Source organism: Anser cygnoides, chromosome 13, assembly GCF_040182565.1.
Source record: "Anser cygnoides isolate HZ-2024a breed goose chromosome 13, Taihu_goose_T2T_genome, whole genome shotgun sequence".
Classification (NCBI taxonomy): Eukaryota; Metazoa; Chordata; class Aves; order Anseriformes; family Anatidae; genus Anser; species Anser cygnoides.
Genome location: NC_089885.1, coordinates 2,290,033 through 2,310,726, shown reverse-complemented (window position 1 = coordinate 2,310,726; position 20,694 = coordinate 2,290,033). Strand labels below are relative to the sequence as shown.

Below are 20,694 nucleotides of genomic sequence, written 5' to 3'. Positions count from 1 at the left end.
AAAAAAAGGCCTGGTAAAATCTGAGGGAAGATAACTAAAAATTAATATTCAAGTCAAGCCTCTACTGGATATTGAAAATGGAAGAGATGTGTAACAGATGTAGATCATTCTTTAATCTACTAAATATTTAGAATTTAACTTTTTTGTTGTTGTTGCTGTCTAGAACTATTTGTTTTTCCCTTCCTAATTAATTTCCTTGTTTTTGAATTTTCTATTTCTTCATCAGTAAAAAAAAAAATAATACCAATGAGCATATTAAAGGGGAGGGGAGTTCTTTAGAAAATTTTTCGTAGCTGATGGAGTGAGTGTTTTTTTAGTAGTGGAAAGGATCAAAGAAATTGGATTTGAGGTGTTTAATTAAGTCTGTTCACAGACAAACGGTCTTGATGAGTGACAGGTTGGCCTGGTGGAGTCCACCAGGAAAAGCAGCAATTAGAATGAACCTGTGGACTCCACATCACGAGCTTTTTCAAGTTCATGCCACAGAACTAATTTAGAAAAGAACTAACGTGATGTTGACAGAGAATCAATAATGAAAGCCACCGTAGGATATTTCACTAATGCGAAGTTGCTTTAACCCCACCCACAACTGAACACTCTTTCAAAATGTATGCAGTTCTAATTCTTCTGGGGTAGCCTGTTATGAATATGCAGAGAGGTGATTTTTTCACCTTTCATAAAAGCCTTGGAAACAAAAGTACCCATTAAGAATTTAAGAACGCTTTAGTGAAATCAGTGAACTTTATACATACTAAATATATATTAAAGAAATGTGAGTTCCATTGGAGATGGTGACAAATATGTCCTGTGACTTCAATTAGGATAGAAATTATTAACATAATGCAAAGCAGCGTAACTTAAATGTTCACGTCTGTAGGGCTAAGGCAAACGTTTGCATTTGTATATCTACTGAGAGGTATTCAATCGCTTTACATCTGCATAGTTGGTTCTGCTGCTATGGCAGGTATCGTTTTTATTTTGCTAAGACATGAGAGAAAATACTCATGTTCCGATTTTGTGGAAATAGGGAAGGTTTTGGGAAGGCTTGCACAAAACCCAGCCAGTCATACTTTAACCTTTAACAGAACTTTATATACTATTTTTTTTCCTGTAGACTTTTGAAGTGAGTTCATTTAGCTATATGTTTCTATTATTTTCATTGTCATATTATCTGAGTGCAGACTGATAGGCATAGTGCATGTAGCTTTGTTTAGTAAATAAATAGAATGACACTTATCAAATTCATTTACAACAAAAATTAGCAAATATTAAAGGCAGATATATCAGAAGAAGCTAATCCATGTCTAGTTTTATTTCTTTACAGACTGCCACCTACTTACTGCCTAAGCAGTTGCACTATTTATCACCTTAGCGTACTCATTTATTACTCATAATAGCATATGTTAGCATATTAATTACTCAAGATATATGTTATATATTTCATTTATATCTCTATATATTATTTAATAAGAAATATAGTAATGAGACATAATAAAGACATAAAATAATATGTAATAACATCTCTTATTAAAGGAGACCTAATGTTAGATTGAAATTCCGCATGTTATCTACATAAACAACCCCTTCTTTAAATATTTATTTATTTATTTATTTATTAATCTGAAAGTGAAGATGTTACTGTGAGGAGAAGGAGACAAAAACAAAGCTCAGAGAATGTCAGAGATTCGGCAAAATTGTGCAGGGTAGGCTCAGCTCAGATTGGGTGGATGTCAAAAACACTTCAAATTTATAACAGCAGGACATCATCTGCTGTTAATACAATATTCTTCATTCTTCTGCTCTTTACTTCCTAGCCATTAGTCTGCCATCTGCCTTCCTTTTTTCCCCCTCTCACAGAATATCCTAAAAACATCCCAGATACTCTGTCCTCCAAAACTAGGTAAGCAAGAAATCTAAAATACCATGGTATTTCATGGTATTCATGGTATTCTAAAATATCATGGTATTTTGAGACATAACCCTGTCTTACAGAGGAAGTCAAAGGTGGTAGACCATCAGGGTTAAGACAGATCTCTTAAAAAGTCATCTGTGATAACACACCAGGCTGGATATCTGGTAGGGAAAATGCAGACCATTCTGCATCTGTCCAGCCAACTCGGTGACATGCATCTGGCTGGGCAGTCACACAGCTGGACTGCAAACCGTGTGCCCATACAGGACCTAGATGCCTCCTAATAGGCAACATGCATGTTACAGAGGGATGTTACTGGCCATCTTTTCTGGTATATTTAAATTCTTTCCATCCACTCTTTTCTAGTGAAATCACTTCTGGATATTGATTCCAGAAACACATCATTTTTGTATTGTGCTGGGCAAAGGAATGTCCTAATAGCTGAAATGTGCCAAAATTCTTCCAATATAAAAACATCTTGAGATGTGGATAATTGGAGGTGAAGAATCCCACTCTCCTTCTTTCTTGTATGACCTTTACTGCAGAAAAGACCAATTGGTTAAATGCCAGACACTTTGCTCAAAAATGACCGCACAAGAACAGAAGATCGAAATAATTTTTTATGATCGTGATGTTTAGTAGGGAACCTGAAGCATTCAGATTTCTGTTGGCAGATGGCAGGATGCAGAAGAGGAAACAGTGATGCTTCTCCTTGAAACACAATTCTGGGAGAAAACCTTTGAGTTTGTCACAGTGCATACTGTGCCAGGTTTTCCTGAGTTATTTAATAACTTATTGTCTTGGAGGGGAAAAATAGGTGACAGTTACTCGTGCTTTAAAGAGAGCAAACCTTTGGATTTGGAAATCAAACTCGGAACTACTGAAAGGACAAAGGGAAAGTCTTTTTGGCCATGGAAAGCTGTGCAGTTAGCTAAGAGGCAGCTTTAAAGAATATGGTTTCTGCATGTACTCTGTGTATTCTATGGGACAGTGTATCATTAATTTCTTTCCTTTCTTAATGTGTCCCTCGTTTACACTGAAGATGTCATTTCAAAGCAGTTTATTTCTAGCAGAAGCTGAGGAAGAGTGCACGTGGGATTCTCTGCGCTGGGGCGTATCAAGTTTGTTCTCATTAGGTGTTTGCTAAATCTCTATCATACTGAAGCAAGTTTCTTGGAATTAAAGCGTGGCAGTTATTTCAATTAAGCATTTCCTAAAGGCTTTTAATGTCCTTATCTGTAAAATTCAGTGTAATGCCTTACACTTACAGATTAATTTGTTCACAATCGTGTAGTGCTTTATGCAAACTACTAAATAAGAAGGAAGTTGTATTACTTCACTATCTTCTGTATTCTGCAGTCTCATGATTACTTTCTGCCTTTTCTTCCTTCCAATGCTGGAAATGTTTGCCTTAAAATTTAATTTACCTAACAGAAATACTGATCAATATCAGTTATGTGCAGGATTATTTACATAATTTTATCAGATAAACATAATTCTTTGTATCCAGGGTTATATTTAGCTCTATTGAGCTCTAGTATATTTAAAGCTTGACGAGGACAGATGGAACAATCCCAGATATAGAAAAATATGCATCTCGTTTATGTTTAATGGAAATGTCCTAGGAAGATGCAGAATTTTGTGCTGTTGTCTAATAATTTGTTACGCTCAAACTTAAATTTTTTCAAAATGGTGGCTTTCCAGTTCAGAATTTAAGTGTAACTTCAGAGCTAAAGGACACTCCTAATTTTGTTGTTGTTGCTACAGTCTGTGATGTTCCTGTGCTTAGGAGGGTTCAGCTATAGAAAAGGAGCAAGGAAGTCTCTTTGCCAGATACAGCATAAGCATATAATCTGTATTTACTATCTAAGGCCCTAATTACGTTATCGTTTAATCCCATATTTAAATGCTGTGGGTCACAGTAGTACTTAAATATTTACATTTTGCTTGCTTTCCTGAACACACAGCAGTGCTGAGAAAACTGAGACTCAACCGGGTGAAATGATTTAGCCAAGGCTGCCAAGCCAGACATCTGTGCCCGGCATCTCTGTCGCAGTCAGGTCTTTGCTGAGCAGCAGTGCTTTTGGCCTGTTGAATCTCTAAACTCAGCAGAGGTCACACGTAGCTTAACAGAAAAATATTTGATTGGGAAATGACAGGTCCAAGTAGCAGAACTGTGGCATTCTTTAGAAATATGCCTAATAATAGCTTTTTTCTACGTTTTCCTCTGAAGTCGCACATGGCTGCAACAATGTTATTACTTCATACAGTTTTATCAAAAGAGAACAGAAACTCTATTTCAGCATGAGGTGTTTTTCATTTTTCTTGGTTACCTAAGACACATTTGTTACATTTGTTTGGATCAATGAATCTCAAAACCAAGCAAGACTCTAGCACATGTCTTGCACAACATTTTCAGATGGGTTTTGCTCCACATTTGCAGTTTCCTGTGTTGACTATGCTATCATGTCCAACTTTGGTGATTTTTTTTCTTCCTAGTGTCAGTTGCAAGGATTTCTTCCATCACCCTCCATCATCATAAAAAAAACACTGTGCAAGCCATAGTGGCAAATTGGTTCATTAGCAGCTTCACCAATTGTATCTTTTTTTCTTTTCTTTTTTCCTTTTCTAAGGTGTTTCTCTCTATCAGTGTTGCCAGCTGTGTCCTATTTCCAAAGCTTCATCTGCTAGCACAAAACAGCTTGGAACGCCAAGGTAGATTTTAGCAGATTAAAGATTGCACTGTAATACACTAGACTTAATCCTAACACCAGTAAACTCTTTATGTGCTATCCGCCCCTCAGGATTACAAAGATTTATGTAACCATATTTTTTCACATCCCAAGGAGCTTAAAGGAATAGACATAGATTGTTCTGGGTGTTGAATAAAAGCAGTAAGCCCAGATAAAGTATTTTTGTTCCTCAGATAATGTACGAGAATGTAGCATTTTCAGATTGAGTGGTCATAGGAGACAGAGTTGAATGGGGTGATGGGGGCAGAAGAGAGCAAGCACAATTATTTCTGAATAACAACAACCACGACATTTCACAAGTGGCTAGCAGTTAGCATAGACAGATAAGGCTGGTGACTGGTTTTGTTTGTTCGTTTAAAAAAAAAACAAAACACACAAAACCAAAAACCCTTGACGCTTATGCTCAGCATGGAGATGAGCATCTGAACATAAGTGCCTGGCCTTTAGTTTCCAATCTCAACAAGTGAAACATAACTTTGAGTTTCTTCTAATACAGCTGCATTCACTAAACATCATGCACTGGGTTTCATTTTGTTATTTTTCCAGTAAAAATATTTATATTTAGGGATCTCAAAGCAAGAGCAATACCAAGAAATTACATGTCTCTAGTATAGAAAAAAAATATATTTTCAAAACCCCAAGTGTCATGTTTTCAGCTTATTCACAATGCTGCTAACCGTGTTGGCTGTTTCAAACATTGATCCTATTCCCAGAAATTTATGCTGAACAATTTTTAACATGGTTGAGAGACTCAGCTGTTGTTCTCCCAGTATCTTGGCCAGCATCCAAAAGAAATCAAGAAAAAAAATTTGAAACAACAAGTCCATTCTCCCTCTTCTAAGTCTTTGCTTAAATCTGACATGTAGGATGCATTTTATATAATTTTTAAAACATGTTCTTTATTAATCTCATCATCCAGCTCCATATAGAAAATAAGAAGTGCAGAATATTAGTTTGTTTTATACCCCCATACTGAACATAATGGCATTATTAATAACATTTTTTTATCAGAACAAACTAAAAGCTTATGGGAAGATCTATTAGTAACAGATCTTTGTAACAGAGATGACTCAACTGAAGAAGTATATGCTGATTTGTCAGTTTATATAAATCAGCAGGGATTATTTACTGGAGTAAATGCAACAATTTTCACAGTCTGGAAACAAATCCCAGAAAGATAAGAATGTAACAGCTACAATTCTGCAGAAGGCAGAGAAAAGTCTTAAGTGTTCTTACTGGTATGCATTCATAAAATATGCACATTTCTGCAAAGATTCTAGGAACTAGCAGAATCTCTCTTCTAAAAGATTTTCCTAGTACTTGGCTGATATTACTGAAACTACAATAAAAATTCCATTCAGCATAGTGGGAACAAAGTTATGTGCATCTGATCTAAGATGAGGAATATGAAAAATGGGCAGCTAGCAAGTACACGTTAAATGGAGGTAGAACTTGCATAAGAATGTAATGAGTAAGAAAACTATGTGGGCTACAGAAGGAAATTTTGAAAAGCACAGAGCATACGAATATTGAGAAAAGGAATTTACAAGAGGTAGCGAGAGACACGTAAAGGCATTTAGATGCTTTGGTTGGTTTAGATCTCCATCCCCAGTGTCCCAGCTAGAAAGGGGTCCAGCAGGTAGGTATTTGGCTAACAAGATGCAGCCTAATAGAAACCACAGTAGTGTGAGATCTCTCTTTGTTTTTCATGTGCATAAAACATAGCTTGTACCACCAAAACAAAACGTGTAATGTGAGTTTTACACACACACACACACACACACACACACACCATATATTAGGGAGCAGGAGAATGGATATCAATTGCCAAGTTCCAGTTGCAGAGGTAGGTAAGTCTCAATCACTGAAGGCAAGAGCATTCTAATCTGTTAAATGTGAAGAGGATTTTTTATTTCCAAAAAATAATTACTTTCAGAAAAATTCTTCCAGTATGTACTCTGATCTTTAAATCTTAAACTTCACTTACATTGAATTCATATGTATTCATGTTGCAGTGGTGTGCTTTTAATGTTTATAATAACAGAACTAGAAAAAAACAGTTACCTTTGGTGCAATATTCACATTTTGTCTAAAACTACTAAATAATACGTGAATCTTGTTACCTAAGATTTGCCTCTGCTAGTTTTTGGCATTAAATATTTGAAAACTGTCATGTTGGTGATGTAAATGTGTACTAGGTTATGTTTGCATATCAGTTTTCCAAATCACATTATGTAGGAAGCATACTAGGGATTGCAGTCAAAGGTGTTTTACAGTCAGCAATGTGTCAGGAGCTTTCATGTGTTTTTATGTCTTGCCTACTGGAGAAGGTCTTTAAATAATATTATCAGAACCGTGAATATGCTAAATGCTGATGTTCTCTCAATGCAGATATTTAGCTTGAGCTCTTAAAATTTTAAGGGACATAACTGCATGTGCAATTTGCTGTCCTCAGTCCTCTTTGATGGAAAGCTAACGTAGCAGAGCATATCTCTAACTCAGATTGATTTCTATTGTTTTCAGGGTGAGTGGAAGCCTTTACCTTTTCCTTACCTGAACCATTTTAACGTGACTAATTTCTTTCCTCTCTGTTTTGACACTATCTGGTCTGTGGAATTCTGATTATTTATTTATTTATTTGGGTGAAGGAATGAAAAAGTAATAGTTAAATGTAACCTCAGGAGATTGTTTTTTTTGTTTTGTTTTGTTTTAAACTGGAAGACCATTCAAATGGGGCTTCGCATATTAGGTTGACAAATGTGACTACCTGAATGTATACCGAGGACTCATTTTTCCTTTTTTAATAAAAATTTAATTTTAATTGACTTTTAGAAGAGAATAATAATCCCAAACTCAGATTTCAGCTTGTAATCAGCCATAACACATGAAAATATTGGAAAAAAATTATGGCAAACCACAATAGATGGAAACATTAGAAGACTATAGCCAGCCCTCATTATTTTTAAAAGTAGAGAGACAGGACAGTGTTTGATTTCACTGCACTTTTTGAATTGCTTCAGCAAAGTACTTATTCAGTGGGCAGAATCACAGGGAAGAAGAAAAGATGAGAGAAAAGCATCTAGTGTACAAAGCAAAGTCTATTTATATCTGGTATCTCAACAATAAGTTTTATATAGAGGAAGAGATAGAAAATGTTGAAGTGTCTTTTGCAACAAATGGTCATTTCAAAAAGTGGAATTTCATCACCTTTTCAGAAGTGCATAGAGCCTTGACAGTTGTTCTGTAACTAAATGCAGAGAGATATATGAAATGCAGCACTTAGCATTTTATCAGCCTTACAAGAAAAAATAAAAGCCTGGTTTGGTGCTTTTAAAAATGAGTGAAAAATATTTCCATCTTTGGTGATGTCTTACAATTCAAAGTGTGTGTTCTGCTTTTCTCCTTTATTTTTCTGTTAAAAAAAATACTAATTTGGATTCAACGAATGTATTTAATATTGTAGGATGTATGTAGTCAAAGCACTATGTTTATAGAAAAGGAAAAATGCTTTTTAAAAAGTATTTCAGTGCTCTTATTTTTTCCTTTTTATGCTGTGTAAATCATGTGTAAGCCAGTGTCATCTGCAGGGCCCTGGAAGGCCAGTGAGCATTATCAGGCCAGATGACCACTATTTCTTCTAACATGAAACAACCCAGGAGCTTATGTGATTTAATAGGAAGTGACATAAGAGGGAAGTAAAAGGAGGCAGTGGTTTCTCAGAACTGCCACCTGTCTGGCATTTCTTCAAATGTTCAGATCATGAGCAACCTTTCAGTTTGCTTCTGATGTTAATAATGCCAATAATGTATAGTTGTGTTGTTTGGTTGATTGGTTTTAATACAAGCTTAGAGGGCTAACTAGCTATCCATGGTTGCTAGATTGCAATGGATTGTAGTGCCTTGTTTTCAGGAATCCTGCTCCGGCACTAGGCTTTACAGTCTGGGCTGATGCTGTTGAGTACCCACTCATACTGCAAACGTGATCTTAATGGATATTGATGTTGGGCTTAAATGTGTGTTGATGAATTGGCTAAAGAGTGATTGGCAGCTTGTTGCATCTTTAAGTCCTGCTCATGCCTGGGGTTTGGGATTTTGGTTTGCTGTTCCTTGACGCAGAGTAACTGTGTACCAGTCAAAAGAGCAGCAGAGAACTGGGAGAAGTGATGGCATCTTGTGGTCTAGGCGATGTGATGGCCTGAAATCATTTAGGTGCTAAGAAACACTCCAGGGGTTGAGAGAAATATCATGGAGTGATCATAGGCAAAGTCCAGACTGCCCTGTATTTCACAGAAAAACAGAATTTCCTTATGCTTCCTCTGGATATTATCTTTCCTTTGTGTTTTCTCTTGAATCTATATGAAAATACCTAAGAGAAAACGTTTTAAAAAGCAATCTTCAAGTAGTGCTTCACTCTCTTATGCTTTAGCTATCTGAAATGTGAATATTTCCCTAAATAGCAGATGGAGGTGTTCTTCTAAATTTTAAAAGTACGATTCATAGAAAGCTTTATTAAATGGCTATGCCACACCATAGTTCAGTTATCTGTATCATCATAACACAGGAACGATTTCATTTCTGTATTTAATAGGAAATGCACATGGAATAGATTGCCTCTAAAACATTATCCATTTGATTATATTACTCTTTAAGAGATACTATAAATTGTGCCTCATATACCATAAGATTTTATAATATTGCATGCAGTTTGCTAGATAAAAAGCATTAACACTTCCAAATTTCTTTGATGTAGCCAGTAGCCTAATTTTTGATATACTGGACTTCTAAGGATGTCTCTCTTTTTTTTTTTTCCTCCTCCCCCTTCTTCAAACATAGACATTTAGAATGTCACTGTGTTGATCTCCCCATCGTAGCTATTCCCTGAAGCTCCCTCTCTGTGCTGAATTCTTGCTGTGTGTCCATTGTACTTAACCATATTTAAACTCTCAGGCTCTTTTTTAGGCATTCAGTATTCCCTAGTATCAGATTAGTTAGGTGATAGCGATTTATAAGATGAAGCACATGGAATTTTCCCCAGAAAAAGTTAAACCTATTTTGTCAGCAAACTCATCTTCCTTGGGAATAGTGCTAGACAGTTCCCACAAGAACTGAGTGTTATTGCAAACCTTCCACTCCATATGCAAGACTTACTTACTTCTTCAGTCTTGTTTTTTCTTAATGCAAATTCAGTGCACAGTGTATGCTAATTAGTTTTAATCTAGAAATAAAATTCTAAGACAAACATTGTGTTGTGGGCAATAAAGATGCTACTAAGTTTGCCTGCTATAGTTATGGAAGACGTTCAAGACCTTCAGTTGTGATCATTTCTTAACACACATCAAATGTAATAATCGCAGTTACTGTTACTCTCAAATTGCTGTACTCTGCTAAAAGTAAATAAAAAATGGAAGTTTCTTTATTCCTGTTAGCAAAAATTGGGTCAAATCTGAACTGTGAACAACACCAGAGGTATTAGGGCAATGGCAAAAATCCACCTGTCCTGGATTTGTTCCTTCCAAAGTGATTACCACTGAATGTCACTGAGTCTTTGTTTCAAAAGGAGTTGTATGGCTTGGTGGCAGTGTTGGAGACTACAATTAAACCATTCATTTAGAACAAAAGTACCTGTAGTAGGCTCAGATGTAGTAAATTTAATAGTGCAGGTTTGCCAGCTCTTTTTCAATGTATTGATGAATCCTCTATAAATGTAGATTAATTTAACAGCATGCCTGTGTTTAGCCAGGAAGTGATAGTCTTACCGGCTTTAGTGTGGAGACATTTAATTGTTTTTCTCAAAAAGAAATGCTGTGAAATAAAATTTAACACTTGCATATTACAGATAGTATATGGAGATAGTTTCTCTCCACCAACATCGTCCATTTCATGGTAAAAAAAATCTAGGCTTTCTGCTCTTGAATTATCTCCTCATAACAGCTTGTTGAAATAAGTTCGTGCTAACCCAAAGTATTGAAATTGTCAGACAGAGCCCTTTGAAATAACTGTGGTAAAATGAGCTTCAGTGATCTGATGATTCATCTTAATCAACTGCCCAGACTTAGGTATGAAATTGTCTTTCTTAATGATACATGTGGATGAAACAGATACAACATTATTCTCACCAGATACTGGATAATTAACCATGCCTATTTATCCTCTCACACACATGCAAATCATTAGTAACAACTGCAAAACTCAACTGAGAGCCAGTTTGAAAAGGAAAATACAGAAATCAGTAAGAAAGATCTGAAACTATGTTGAAATACCTTTAAATCTGAATGCTAGTTTTAAAGACTTTTCTAGATAACTTTATATTTGTTGTCATACACAAAAGCTGAACATTTGTATCCTAATAAAAAAATAGTAGTTTGATCCATAACGACTTTTAAATGCCTGGCAGGTGCAGTGCTTTGTTGTTTGTTTTTGTTCTTCTTTTTCTTTGTTGAAAAAAATAATTTGTCAGCCTTTCAGATAGCAGTCCTAATAGATGTGCTGGAAGCTAGTTGACTTAGAAATTCATTTAATACAGATGCACAATCTTTGTAATTAGATTAACAGATGTTATTAACAGGCTTTGGGGTGTGGATATTCTAATATCTCATGAGATGGCAAGACAGTTCCATCTGCTTCTGGGTGCCAAATAAGTAGCAGTGCTTACTTCTAAGCTCATTATCCTCCACAATGGAAATTCTTGACTACCTTGGTGTTGTCTGAATGTTAGCAGTTTTATTAATGAGCAATACCTATACTGCATGATGTGTAACTTAGGGACCATGGTGGCAGAACAGTGTATGTGATAGAGCAACATGTGATCACAGTTTGTGTGTTTGACACATGCAGCAAGTCAAAATCTGTTGTATAGCTGCGTGAGATTAACACATTTTATACATGATGAGATAATTCCTCTATATATAGCTAGGAAAAATGAATGGAGCAATTCTATTTTTATAGACAATAAATAATCCACCAAATATCTCTATCTTCATTCATATAAAGAACAACTAAAATGGTTGTTCTGCTCTTGAATAGTCTGAAGCTTCCCCAATGTTGTTTAAAATAATAGCTAGGTTTTACTGCTGTAAAATATTAGAAAATGTTCTGCAAGCATAGTACTGATAATTGATTTAAAAAAAAAATCTTAAACCTACTGGTAATTAAACTAGAACAATTGTTCTAGAAATTGGCAAGTATTCCAGTAGGAAGATAGTGAATAACTTGCTGTGTTCTTAAACATCTCTACTGCATTTTTTGTTATTACTGCTAGCGTATTTTCCAAAGATTTTTACGAAACTGGGGATGTGTATAGATTAGCTGCAAGTATGTACAATCAAACTAGTTGATTAGAATAAGAGAGGTTTTATTAACACAAAGAAGTTTCTAGGTGTCTTTTTCCCTACTGAGTACTTAATAATGCCATGTTTTTATAAACCTTGTCTACACTTATTCAATTCAGTATATTCAAGTTGAGTTTCGAAGGTGGTTCAAGAGAAATTGTTTGTAACTTGAACTTTTCCTTCAACACTTTCTACTTGATGAGCTTGGACTTGCTTAGATGTATTCTGATGCAGGGCTTATTGATTTGTACAGATAACTAATGACTTAACAGATATGTAAGAAGTCTGGGTTGGTGTTTATTTACATGCCAAGGCATCCTGGCTTAGCAAGAATACCAACCTAGAAGTGTACTAATGTGAGTATCCCTACTTCAAATAGAAGTCTTTCTTCCAGCATCTTGGCACATAAATTATATTAGCATGGCTGCCTTTAGATTAAGACTGCCTGACATCTGACATTACATTCACTGATGTGTAACTTTCCACCATCATCCATGTTACCTCTGCATTTGTCCCTCTGCTTAATCAGAATGAATCAATCAGAAATATTTTGTCTGATGCATAAGTCACCACAGGCATAACTTTAGCAGGCTCTGTAGAGGTCACAGTGAAGAGTAGAGGCTTGTCCATAATAAGCCTTGCTTGAATTATTATTATAGCTATCTTAGAATGCTGTTATAAGTGAAAGTGAGAACATGGGTATGAAATAATATACTTTATTGCAGTTTCACTTTGCCTCTCATCCTTTGGAACAAAGATTTCCTCATCCCAAATAACTTCTGTGTACTTTTTATCATATTCATGATAAGAAAAGTTTACCTTGCTTTAGTTCAAACTGTAAAAATAATATTTAAGGATGCCAGTCAATCTAAATCTCATGTGAGAAATCTCTCTGGTGGTAATACTCAGCACAGCACTCGAACTGGTACTGCTCTTTGGCGAAGAGCATTCAGACTTTTCTGAATTAGGCTGTGGTTTTTGAAAAATGTGAAACTGTCTGGATTGATGGTACATTTATGTGTACGTTATCTTTGCCTGTGTACTCCAGTGGGGCATCTGTCTTTAATCTTACAGAACTTTGACAGTGTGTCTCACAAGCATACAAATTGAGCAAGTTTCTTTTGCAAACTAATCAAGTTCCTGCTGACAACCTGAGCCATCTATTTTAAGTGTGATAAGATATTCATCCTCCTCTATCAAGTCATGACTAATGGATAAGAATATTAACATTTTTTATATGTTATTATATGGCCTTTGATAATCTAAGGGAAATAGAAAATAGAGTTCTTAGTGTTTGAATCCATGATGTTCATTCATTAAACAATAAAAAGAAAATGGAGAGCACACGGAATGCACTAAAATGAACTGTCAGCTGCTAAACTAATACGATGTTTATGGTCCGTATAATAGCCTAGATATTCTTATAAATTGTTGACTGAATGAATGATATTTTTATTAAAATTGATACTGATACTTGGTGGGCTTGCCCTTCTAATAGTGCTGTGTTCATAAAAGGCATGTCTGATTTGGCTTTATAAAAGTAACTTGGAACAAGAGAGCAATGAATGCATACAGAGTATCACTTGATCCATGGCTAATGCATACTTCAGGAGTGTTTGTGAACCGTGTGCCTATTAAAATGTATTTTGACCTATATATTATTCTGTATGTTTGTGATCTCCCCCAAATGTAAAGAAGCTGCTGACTGAGGCCTTGGAACTGCAATTACCTGCCTTTGGGCAGACCTCTATACTAATGCATAAATCCCTGACTTTAAAAGTTGGAAAGGTGGGTATGTTGTGTTATGTTGTTTGTTTTTAAGATTCCTCTTTTGCCAGTTTAAGCTCACAGCTTAAGCGACTCACTGACTGCGTACATTATTTTAGTGGGAATTGCGTCTTGTATGGGAATCATGCATGTTGGGTTCAGGCTTTGAGAGTCATATCATCCATTTATTTTAAAGCTGGGTCTGCATGGCACAATCCAGTGCCATAAGAGCAATATCTGAGCTAGCCTGGGCACTCATGCAGTGCTGCGGAGTTCTGCATGAGGTCGTTTACCATTTCTATACATGGAAGCTCTTTGAGAGTCTGTGGTTTAAAAGAAAAGAAATAAAATGCCTCCTGATTTAGTTCAATTTTTCTACTGCACCTAATGTGGATGAAACTCAAGGCTGATGAGCAAAAAGATCTTGATTGACTACTGATGGGGAGAAACATGTTGCAAGGGGAAGAGGCTGGGGACAGGTAACCATTGCCACTGTTACTGCTGGGCATTAGTAAGGGCATTAGAGGGCTGGATGCCACGTGCACAGGTGTTGAGAGTAGACCAATTTGTTCCTAATACAGAAGGTAATCTGAAAAAGTATTGTGCATATGTACTAATTTTTGACTTCTTATCAATATAACACTTGAATATTTCAAACTATATATCTCTTATTTTTAAGAAAGGAATGACTTTAGCATAGATTACAGGTCTAGGTGTATTCTAGTGGATTAAGAAAATTAGCACATTTCCAATTTTTATTTTGCTAACACTGATTTCTGTAATTAATTTGGTCAGCATGCCTGAAAATTTGAGGCCTGTTGATCACAATTTTACGGAACTAATATATATATATATATATATATATATTTGTCTTAAGTTTTTCTGGATATTACTCAGTCCAATGTAATATGAATTGATGGCTTTTGCTAGTGAAGAGGCCACTACGGAAAACCTTGAGTGCATCACTGCCTTCAGGTAGTTCCAGCTGATGCTCTACCTTAAGCAGTGGTTGGTTAGAGTTATTTTAGGTTCAAGCTTTTCAGGGTCAGTACCATTTTATGATCACATTATTTCTCTAGCACAGCCTTTAGTCATTTCCTAGATGAAGAAAACTACTGTGAAACCATCAAACAGTTGTGTGTGTGTTGTGGGTTATCTCTGGCTGGCTGGCAGACACCACCCAGCTGCTCGCTCACCTCCTCAACAGGTTGGGCAGAAACCAAAATGGAAAAGCTGTGGTGGAAGTAAAGACAGGAAAATGGCTTAGCAGTTACTGTCATGTGTAAAGAGGCTCAGCTTGGGGACAACTAGTTTGTTGCCAAATAAAACCAGATTGGCCCTGAGGTGGGGCCTCTGGAACCGGCTGGGACAGGCCTGAGGCAGCTGTGGCCTGTCCTTAGAGCAGAGGACTCTCCTCACTTGCAGGCCCACTGCACGTGCTGAGGCTTCATGTCGCAAGGCGCTGTTGTGTGGTAGGAATCTTTACATCTGCCCCACATCTCTGCTGCTATGCCTCATCAGGTAACTGTTAGCAAGCAGTAAGTCATCTTTGCCTTGGCAGAGAAAAGTGTTGAAGCCTTGACTGTGCATTTCAGGTTAATAGTGATAACAGAGAAATAGAGTAGTACAAGTCTACCATGGCGCCCCTGGCTCTCCAGGGACACTTTACCTCAGTTTTGGCCTTGCTGTCCACGCATCTTCCAAGGTGCCCAGGTGTCTGGAAATCAAGGGTTTTCAGAGCCAATATTCAGTGTTGTCACAAGCAACTGAAAACAAGATCTTATTATAGGAGTGGGTCTCCAGATAACCCTGAAGAAAAGATGGTGCAACCCATCATATTCACCAAAAGACAAAATGTGAAATCAGAGGCCAAGATGATTTATGATACGGTTTATGCAGAACTCCAGCTACAGGTTAAAGTATCAATTGTGATACTGCACAGGAGTATAATTTTTTTTTCTAGTTATTTGCCAAATATTTGCCAAATAACTGACTGCTCCTAAAAACATTTGTTGTCTTTGAAAGGACAGAAGAAAGGATACAATAAACCATAAAACTGGGTTCTGGGAATATTTCCACTTTTGTTTCTAAACACAAAAGAGATTGTTTCCTAGAAAGTAAAGACAATTTTTTGCATTAGTTCTGGGAGGTTGCATAGCCTTATGTGGAATATTTCTAAAAATATTCTAACATCTTAAAAGTGATAAGTAAAGATATAAAAATTAGACTAGATTTTTCAGACCAGGATGGACTATTGCAGGTATAACATTTAGCATTAATTTTGGGGGGGTTAAGCTGTATGTTGTAACGACAACCTTAAAAAGTACTAAATTATCACTGATTTAGTTGATAATAGTGGAATTACACTTATGATTTCAATAGTTTTAATTATGATAAATGAAGAAATGCAGCCTTTCAAACTGCTGACTTCAGGAGGAAGAGACAAGTGGTCCTGCAGCTTCAAATGAATTTGGTTACCTAAGTGGAGATGATGCATGCATTATCACCTAGTATGCATACTGTATATTGTTGGTATTTCTTTCAGCCAACTGTACCATTTATCTCTATAAGTAAATACAGTAAAATAATTACATGCTGCTATTAAAAGTCTCCCATGAAAGAAAGATTGGATATCTTTTTTCCTCTACACCCTGAAGACTATGATAAAAAGAATATAAAAATTATTGAAGTTACTTACTTTAAAGACATGTAAGTAGTGAAAGAATTTTAAGTCCAGTCTTCCCAGTTTGGAGCTGCAGATATGAGTGCAATTGATGTTGTTTTATCATAAAAATACTGCATCTGAAACATGGCCACAATGAGATAGACCTATCTAGCTGAGATCAGAATCATAAAATGTAATTAATCATAAAATGCCTTCACTCCTATTTGTACCTTTGAAACTGTTCATTATAGGGATTGAAGGAAAGCTGAAAATTAGGACTTAAAACCTGGAGTTTTATTGCTGTACAGAGATGGAATTATCTTAGTTATAGCTTCCTTTTTTTTTTTTTTTCCCTAAGCTGTGGGAAATAAATAAAAAACATGTCTTTCTGACCTAATTTACCTAATATTTATACGGTGGTTGATGAGCATTTTTCAGGGCTGTGCATCATTTCCATATGACAGTAATAATAATTAGTAGTTGTCATGATCTTTATCATTCATATTGACAAAATAATTTGTTGTCTTCCCATTTTTTGTTTGGCAACCCAGGTTTTTAAACTGCTTGAGGAAAAAATCCAGTTGAACAGAACTGGATTTCATAATTTCCAGCATTAGTTTCTCATAACGAATAATGCCAATATTTTAAGAATTTTATTTGGAGAATTAAGCATAAAGCTTGTCAGTGCTTCCAGTTGAGGTTCTTAGTGTAAAAGAAGCCTTAAAATTGCCTCATGATTTAATATTGTTAATATTGAAGGGCTGGTTTTACCTGCCCTTCAGGAAAAAAAAAAAGGGGGGGGGGGGATTGGTTTCCTAAAAGTAAAAATCGTGAACAGTTAACAAGCAAAATCAATCAATTTCACAGGTAGTTGACCATCTAAATGCATTCAGGCTTTGAAAAAGAAAGACTGTATTAAGTTTTAAACAAATTTCACAGCCACTGAAATAAATTCATGCTATATTTGATTGACATGTCTAATACAAATAACACAATCTGTAAAGAAAGGTGTTACATTTAAGGTCAGGCCTGTGATTTTCATCTGCCTGTGTTCAAAATGCATAGTTCTGTAAGGCTGTGGTTATTTCCAAATGATTCTATTTCTTTATTTCCTTTATCATCTTCATTTTTACTTACTATCCGTTCTAATGTTTCTCCAGAGGACTAAAATGAGTCTGATGAATGCTCTTACCTTTTTGAGAACACCATAGTAATTCCTTATCTTCTATTTGTGTGTTATTTTCCTGTCTTCACATATTCAGAGATGCATTCAGCTTGCTCTGTGTATCAACCAAATGTCAGCTCAATGGAAATGTCCATAAAAAGCAGATATGGAAAGTTTTTACATTTTAATGTTGCTTCTTTGGTTGATATCAGTATTTCCTTTCAGTAAACTTTGTTGGTCAATTGGCTTTCATGGAAGAGCGTAAGATATTGTATGAAGGGTCATTGGAGAGGAAACCAGAAGGAAAGTAGATCTTTGTATAAGTTGAGACAAAACAGTTGCTAAGACAATGGGAAGATCATATATAGGACTGTCATATACAACAGTCAACAGGGTTTTGAGTTTAAATAACTAAAAACTCGTTTCTGAGAATCACTAGGAGGAAATTAAAAATAATACATGACTCCTTCAGGTGATATCCAGATCTGAATAGCTAAAGGTGATGGCTATTTTCTAGATATCTAAGAAACGCTATATATTTTGGGCATGGACTAGTGGGAAAAAATTGTGGGCTAGAAGGAAAAAAATCTTGAAAAATACCTTTGAAAATAAAGTACTGGGGCAATAATAAGGCACTGGCAGGGCATGATATGAGTGAGGATTATCTGACAGAGGATTGTGGGAAGAAGTGAATGCATTAACTGCAGTAAGATCCCACCATTACTGGTGGCTGGGGCATGCAGTTAGGTTGAAAGAGCACAGGCCCTATTGAGTACCGCTCGGAAAACTCAGACTCCTGAGTTCTGGCTTGTGAGAGACCAAAAAAACAAACCATGGCATAAATAACAGTGAGACTGTGGAACTTTTAATATTAATTAATAACTCTTTGCTATTAACAAAATTGTTTTGGAAAAGGCTAAGTCTACTTAGAATTGAATTAGGATTTTTTTTTAATAATTTTTTTTCTTTTTTTTCCTTTTTTTTCAAGCTGAAAATTTTTCATAAATTATTATTATTAAATTATTATTATTATTATTATTAATTATTAATTTTTCATATGTCTGGTCTGTTCTACAGTATGCCTGAAATCCTGTGGCCTGTGCCATGTACAGTTCCTTTACTGATAACCTGGGATAACTGTACTTGTTCATCAGCTGCGTTCAAATCTTGTGGTCTCTATAATATTCACGTGGGACATTCTCAGCTATGTCGTAAGGATTGAATAGAAATATTGAATCTGATAGATGATAAAAGAAACAGGATAGAAAGGAATTCTGCCCATCAGCTGAGTATGTACAACTGATTAGTGACCAGAGTCAGATGTCAAGAAAAAAGCACTTCTGATATGAAGGAAGAAATAGTTTAATCCTAGAAAATGTTAAATATGGTTAAATATGGTTAAATTAAATATTTAAATTTGTAGAGCTTTCATATGAAGTTTTTATATTAGAAAGGCACTGGAACACCAAAGCATTTTTCCAAAGTGTTTGTATGCAATTTTGTAACTTAATTTTTTATGATAGCTTTGTGAAAGACCTACACAGTATAATGAAAACATTTGGTATGATTCAAGTCATTAATTACTGAAGAAAATTTAAGTCATTTAGTGTAAGCATGTTCACAGTAAAATCTGTCTGATTGTACTAAACTCCTGTTCTGGTAGATCAACCCTCTGGGCTTGAAGAAGTGCCATCCAGGCATGCTAATAATGCTTTTAGAGGTAAGGAATAACGCTTGTCATCATGTGTTTTGATGTGTTTTGCCCTCTTTTTTTTAATGTGCTTTTGTTTTTTGTTTGTTTATTGTTGTTGTTACACATAACCAAAGCATAAAGTGTCTTAAAAGTCTTTGATTCTTAGTGTTACAAGTTACACAGCCAGACACACGGAGCTATTGGAGTGCGTACAGGAGTCTGCCTATCTGGATCACGTTACTAAATTAATTCTTCTATTTTTTAGTGATTAATAAATTGAATAATTAATATTTAATATATAGATAGTTAATAGATACCTGCAGCAGTGAATGAAGCAACAGTATAATATAATATTCCAATATTATTTTATTTTTTTAAATATTATTCTTTTTTTTTTGCATCAATTAATGTTGTTTTGAGGCACTCTGTTGCCTGGTCAGCCTTTCTGCTTGAAAGGAAGAAATACCAGGAATAGATGGTAGTCTGTTTTTCAGCACGCTTTCCTTAATTTTATGAACTCTTCTCCCAGCATTTGACTCCTTTATCAGTGGCACAGAGAAACTTCTTACATAGTTTTCACTTATGTTTGAGTTGAGTTTTGGAGCAAATGCTGCCATAGTGAATGCACAAAATAATCTCTCTATGCATTGAATAGGAATTTTTAATTTCATACAACATTAGCAGCTTGCTGTAGTAAGTCTTCAGACACTACATAGCTCAAAGGTACTGAAGTAGAGAAAAGACATATATACTTCTGTTTGAAAAACTAGACAAAATGATTAGTGCCTGTAGCTAAGCACTTCAAGGTGAAGAAGGGTCTCTGTTCCTAATAGTAGAAATTGTATTTTGTGCTTATAATATGGCAAATCCATTATTTCATTTGCAAAACCACAGGCCTGTGTGTAGTTCGAATAAGAAACAGTTACTAAAAGAGCATTAAAATTGACTTGGGCTACACATAACTGCCTCTTTTTTGGGAAGAAAATACCAGTAAAAATTAAGTGAGATCATAATAGTGAGCTTGTAGGTGTGAAAGGAAGGCAAAAAATCACCTGTCCATTTGTGGTGGTTCTGAAACTAAGGATTCATCTTACCCAAGGTGACTATGACGAGAATGAAATCTCCAGGAGTGAAATTAAGTTGTGCCCATGCTGCTCTTGGCAGGCCCTCGTCTTTGCTTGTCTAGTCCCTGGGGAAAGGTTGTGGTTAGGTGATTTGTGTGGGCCTCACCACGTGATTGCCCGTAGTCCACTCAGGATCTTCCAGCATCAAATAGTTTTCTTTTTCACCTGACCTTTCTTATGGTCTCTTAAAAGGTTATGTTTTAGAAATTAAATATTTTGTTAGGGGGAAAAAAAAAATCTTTAAAAATATATCTATTGATTTTAATAATTCCCAGACCCAAATATAAA

At 35.6% G+C, this 20,694-nt stretch overlaps 1 protein-coding gene across 3 annotated transcripts in view; it reads left to right on the top strand.

Moving 5' to 3' along the window:
- Positions 1 to 20,694, top strand: part of TENM1 (teneurin transmembrane protein 1) — an 848,278-nt gene that overhangs the window by 116,030 nt on the left and 711,554 nt on the right. Inside the window, exon 5 of one of the 3 annotated variants that reach the window (XM_067005240.1) lies at positions 19,253 to 19,309. The exons of the other annotated variants lie outside the window; for them this stretch is intronic. The gene's annotated coding sequence lies outside the window, so the exon portion shown is untranslated. The remainder of the gene's footprint in view (positions 1 to 19,252; positions 19,310 to 20,694) is intronic. 3 annotated transcript variants of the gene reach the window in all.